Genomic DNA, 6,246 nt, shown 5'->3' on the forward strand with positions numbered 1-6,246 from the left:
GACTGTGCCGTTAGGCCCTGGGTGCAGCGTGGCGGTGCTGGATAGACTATGTGCACAGGAAGCATGGTTCAGCAGCTGCATTGCTGGTGTGTCGTGAGCCAGCCTTCTCTTTAAAGTCAGAGTAGCACTGGGGGGAGCTGTGGGATGGTCTCACTGTGAAGGGTTTGGGGCAGGAGAGCAGTGCTAAGGGATGTCCTGGAGAGGAGTGTGGGATGTGGGCTGTTTGGGGCCACGGGGCGCATGCTGGGAGGGAGGAAGATGGGACGAGGTAGTATTGAAATAGATCAGCCCCAGTTGTTAACACCTCGTTTTGCCCGTTAACATGGACTGCATGGGGCTGTGGGTGATGGGCTGCACGCACACCGTGTGCCCTGGATGTACACTGCGCTATCTCGATTATCCCTGCGGTGTATTCTGCAACCATTTTGTGGTGCTTTTATGCTTGGAGAATTCCCCAGCTTCCTATCTTGTTTCCACACTCTGAAGTCCCTCACCCAGCCCATAGATTTCTCAAAATTTTCGTGATGGCATGTTCAGCTATGTGGAAAGTTCCTCCGATGCCTTGTTCAGCAGTGTCATGCTATGGTATTGTTTCTCTTTGTCTTGAAGCTTTTTTGTATGACTTGACATCCCATTCACCTGGCTTTTCATCTGAGAGGCTTCACTTTATGCAAACTCGGAAATTCAAACACTCCAAACCCATTTAACAGCTTAAAGCAGTGGTAAAAACAGGTATTTTATCTGCTACATGTAGAATGGCAGACTGTATTTATTGCAGAATCTGAGATGTTAGTTCAGTTTGTAGAGGATTTTACTAGGAGTCAACCCTTTTTCTTTACCATGACTTCTGAAACACAGAAAATTATATTTGAACCCCAGAAAAATGAAGTATTTCAGGTGTTTTAAGAAATGATGTGAAAGTGTCTTTTTGTGTGTGTGTGTGTGTGTGTGTGTGTGTGTTACTCAAGACTAAAAACTGTGGGTTCTGAGAAACTCAGACCTAACTCTTAATGATGACTTATTCAAGGTGATATGGGATGAAAACCAGACCTAGGCAAAGTGTAGACTGGGTTTTCTGAATCTTAGCCTACGGTATGTAAGAGTCCTGCTTAAACTTTTGTCAGAACAGAGTAGTTGTTCACTTAGAAAGCTTTTGTGCAGTTTTCCCATGTGGAATATGTGCGAGCTCCCTCTGTTTTCAGGTGCTGATGTGAGTTGTCAGGGCTGTCAGACGACAAATAGCTGTTCAGATCCTTAGAGGTAGAAGTCAACAGAACATCATGTGCTTGATATTGTGCCAGATGCTCATTTCAGTTTTGTGTCCAGACTCTATTCATGTAGTCACTCTTCTGACTATAAAAAACTAGCAGTGGTTTACTGAGTTCTGGATCCAGTTAACAAAAGGTAATATATTTCATGAAAATAAACAGTCTGATGACAAGACACGTATCATAGACTGACAAGTAGTTTCAGCAGATGTTTTCAGGCATTCTGAATCATGACTGATACAGCAAGTAGTAGCTTTCTTAGCAGCAATATGTGCATATTCCTGCCTGCTGTTCTCCCCTCCACTGCGGTTATCTTGATAGAGGCATTGGTCAGGAGAACCTAGCATTCCGTTCTTTCCTGACAGCGAAAAACTGCATGCCCAACAAGTTGTAGCCTGCAAAACTGTGCTCATGCCTTGACCACGAAATTTCCTGAACCAGATTGGATTGGTGTTCTTCTAGAAACAGCAGGCTTTCAAAGGGAGTTCATAAGTGGACCTAAGTTGCAGCAAATTATGTAGTCGTAATATATTTTACTTGGTTCTTCAGGAACTACCCAAAATGGGGGGCGTTTCATGGACGCAAAGAACTGGCCAGCTTTTTCAGGAGAGAACCGCAGTGTGCAGCGCTCAGTGCAAACCACTGAAGACAAAGTGACTGATGGCAGGCACTGCTATGGGAGTGTGGCTGCGTGCTTGAAGCTGCTCTGTGCTCCACCACGTCTCAGTGCCAGCACCAGTGCAGTTCCCAGCACTGAAGGCAACGCGCATCTTCACAGATCTAACCCACAGGTCTGCATCCCAAATTTCTCACGGCACTTTTACTCCCTCTCATTCTTGCCTCTCAAAAAGACAAAGTGCTGAACGCTGCTCTTCATGTAGAAACAGTTTGCAAGACTCGTTTAGAAATCTTGTAGGCAGTTCTTTCACTCCCCAAGTCTCAAATAGCTTTGAAGATTTTTATCTTTTTCACATGTCACAAAATCACAGAATTGCAGGGGTTAGGAAGGGGACCTCTTAGGAAGGGGACCTCAAGAGAACAAGCCCATCCCCTCTGCTAAAGCAGGTTCTCTATAGTAGGTCGCACAGGTAGGCATCCACTTGGGTCTTGAAACAGTCCCAGAACTGTGGCGAGAATGTGGTAAATGAGGTTTCAGGTCCACTTATTTCTGGAACTGTTGTTGTTGTTGTTGTTGTTGTTTTTTTTCCTGGAACAACTGGCAGTGGGGCAGAGGAGTCCCAGAAGGCTTTTTTCTCTCTGCTTTAAGCTCTCAATCTCTGCCCCACAGGGCTCCTGCCTGAGAAATGGAAATGGTGGAGGTAAGAGAGAGCTGGCAGGAGAGACTGCTGCAGCTGCCTGGGCAGGGTCTGCGTGTATGCCATGGCCTCGTGCTCTCTCTCCAGATGCAGCCGTGTGGGACAAACAAAGACATGATGAACAGAAGACCGAGCTAATGAATAAATGAGCTCTGCAGCTACTTGCACCAGGTGTAAGCACGCATGAAGCACCTGGCTGGTACATGTGAGCAAGAGGTGGTTGGGGGGGATGGGAACTGCTGAATCAGGGCCTGAACCTCTGATTGATCACCTGAGGCAAGCCATGGGTCAGCCATGGGAGCACAGTGAAAGCAATTCACCTGTGCTGCTGGAAGGGGTGCACCTCTCCCAGACCCATTTAAGAGCTGACTACCAGTGGGGAAGGATCTCTGCTGGTGATCTCCTCTGGAGTTTCATAGCAAGCCCAGGACACGGGTAAGCATCCTATCTGTTCTGTTTGGTATAATAACTGCATAGCCAAGCTTTCTGGCATATCTCATAACTATAGCATCTGTGCATTCATTGACTACACAGGGGATATAAAAGGTAAGCACCTACGCTAAAGGTCTTTGTTCTGCACCAGCAATGGAGTCTGTGCATCACTTGCCACCAATGGTGCCCGAACAGGGGCCCCGTATCAGGATCAGCTTTGGGAGATCACCTGCTATTAAGCTGACCGGTGGCAAGGAATTAGGGCTGCTGAAAGGAAAAACGACCCAAGGGTCGTTGAAAGGAAGCTGGACTCAAAAAACTGCTGAAAGGAAGCAGGACTAGGCTGCACGGCCACAATCATTTCTGCAGGACAAAGGTGAGCAATGGGGAATGATGGGAACAAGTATTACAAAGGAGCAGGAGGCGGTTTGCGAAATCGTGGAAACGATTTTGCAGAAGCAGCACGCTGAAGTAGGAAGCGTAGAGGTAAGGTGACTTTTGGTGCGGGTCTCTCGTAACTTAGAAGCAGATGGGGCTGCGATCCTTGGCACGGAAACGTGGGACAAAGCGGGAGTGAGGCTGCGGCACGTGGCCGTGCGCTCTGACTCTGTGGGTGAAGCCCTTTGAGGCCCCGGAGGTCGGTGCAGCCTTCAGAGACCAGAACTGGTGAGACCGAGGGAGGAACCGCGCTTGCACCGGTTCAAGGCAGCAGAGCGGGAGGGGGACTTGGAGGCGGCTCAGAATTGCATTCGGCTATTGCCTGTCCTGAGATGTTGGGTTTTGAATTCAGGCTCAGCTCCCTCTACACCAGTAATCTGTTGAGCTCTGTTATGAAAAATTATACTATTTGTCCTCGTAATTGCAAGATCGTGACACAGTCGGCAAGTACTGAATGCATGATGTGAATGGGCTTTGAGAGAATCTGCGCAACAAAAGGCGCTAAAGCAGAAGCTGTCGGAGCCCAGCGGCTGGCGGCAGAGCGCGCAGACCCTGAGCCATCCAGCACCCGGCGCTCGCCTCAGGCCGTGGAGCAGGAGCTGCAGGAAGCTGCTGCTGAGACGTATGGCTGTGCTTGGATCCGCACTCCTTCCAGCTGTTGGTACGGATGTCGTGTATTTTTCTGAGCCTTTTAGCTGCTGTAGCAGTTGCTCAGTACTCCAGAAAATTCTAAGATGAAAGATGATGTATGCAGATTGAAAAGGCCCAATAACACTGGAAGTATGTTTGAAAGTTGTGCTGTATCTGAGTTCCTCTGATACTCAGTCAGCTGCTTTGGAGCAGGAGCACAGATGTATGTGAAGTAAGCTTCAGTAAACGGGTTCCTGATTGCAAAGCTGTTGTTTTATATAGCAGGTAGTGGAGTTTTTCTTACGAGAGAAGGAATTCTTCACTTCTGATGGTTGTAACTCTAGCAGCCTTAAGAAAATAAATGGAATTCTTTTTCCTTTCTGTGAAAACAAAACATTACGGCTGATTGATTTTACTGGTAGGTGGTGTTGAGGAGGCTAAGAAATTACTGAAGATGGGATACCTGTGGGAATCCACATGAATATTCTCTTTTTTACAAAAAGGATCAGAAACTTACTAGAAGAAGAAATTGAAGGTGAATGCATGTTGCTAAGTTTGAAAATGGTGTTTGCTGTAAAATGATGTGTGTTCATGTGCAGTAGATTGGCAGTGTAGGAAGCTTTCTCATATTTGGTTGTATGACCCAGCTTCACTGGTAGAATGATTGTCTTCTGGCATTGAAGACAAACATATATTTACAGCTGTACTGCTTGTATCCTGATACCTTACCTGCACCTGCCTGGCTTTCGTAATTCTGTTTCTGAATATGTAATTGCAGTGACTTAAAGAATAAAAAATTTCCCTATTACAAAAAAAAAAAAGGTGGAGAAGAGGTGATGCTTGTGTTTCCATAGCTGCTGCACTGCGATGGGTTCCAGCCGCAATCATAAGCCCTACTTGACTCCCATCAGCGCATCTGCTGCTGCTTGAGATCTGTAGCAACCCTCTGGGTGTCCTCCCAGCCAAAGCCAGCTGCACTGTGGGTACTGCACCTGATCTCAGCATTGAGCAATGCGACAGCTACCAGGTAAGATTTTGGATTTGTGGGGCAAAAGCTGCGTGCTGAAAATCCATGGGGTCAGTTTCAGATGGGTGGTATTGCTGCATTCTTTGTTTTTGAATGGTTGTGTCGATCACCTTACTAGCATAAAGCATGTAAACTAAGAGTCTCTTCAAACTAATAAAAAAGGGGGAAATGTGGGACAAAGACATCAGGAACAAAAGATCTTGCAAATGACTGAAGAAGCCTGGCAGCTACTTGAGCCAGATGTAAACATGGACGAGAGGCCTGGCAGGTGCAAGTAAACAAGGGGTTGGTATGTGGGTATAAAAAGTTGTAAGCACCTACAGAAGAGGTCTTAGTTCTGAGCCAGTAATGGAGTCTGTATTGTGCCTGCCACACGGTATTGGAGAAGACAAAAAGTTTCAGTGGTGCCTAATGGCACTACAGAACTCTTGGGACATCTTGCAAGAGGAAGCTGTGACATGCTGATTCTCTCAGTGCAGGTTAATTAATTTTTTCCACCTGTAAACTGAGGTGAATAATTATCATTAATCTTTGTGAAAACGATGTAATGGTCTATGTGAAACTCAAAACTGCAGCCTTGTGCAGTTAATGCCTGTAGATTTGTCTAAAACTATCTGTTCTATGGCATTAAAAAAAAAAGGGAGAAAACACAAAAACGAAGAGTGTGGGAATGGCATTTTTTAAAAAAAAAAATTCATCAGAATAGGAGCAAGACAGAGGCTATGAGAAGATTTACATGGCTCTGTGCTTTCTGCTAACTGGTTTTCATTTTGTTGTCATTAAATTTACTTGGGAGTTAGATTTTGGAGTGTGAGTACAACAGTACAACAAATGCTGGCGCAAAAAAAAGAAAAAAAGCCCAAAAACAAACAGAAAGCAACATGAATTGGTTGATTTGTTTATTCTTTAAACGGGAGAAATTTTCCTTGTTTTCCCTTCTTTTTTCTAAATTTTTTTTTTTTTTTCCTTCTTGGGTTGTGTTCTTCCCATTGTCAAAAGAGAACAGATCGACACGCACTATGGTTCATGTCCGCCGTCAATACCGTCGGAGCAGTTTCCGCGGTCTCTGGTGCCACCGCGTGGCCAATCGGTGGCATTGCGGCCATGTATATTTATTTCCGTAAGCAGCAGGACG

The sequence above is a fragment of the Centrocercus urophasianus genome, unplaced genomic scaffold, assembly GCF_019232065.1.
Source record: "Centrocercus urophasianus isolate 14NV4802_14NV808 unplaced genomic scaffold, USGS_Curo_1.0 seq_76, whole genome shotgun sequence".
Taxonomy (NCBI): domain Eukaryota; kingdom Metazoa; phylum Chordata; class Aves; order Galliformes; family Phasianidae; genus Centrocercus; species Centrocercus urophasianus.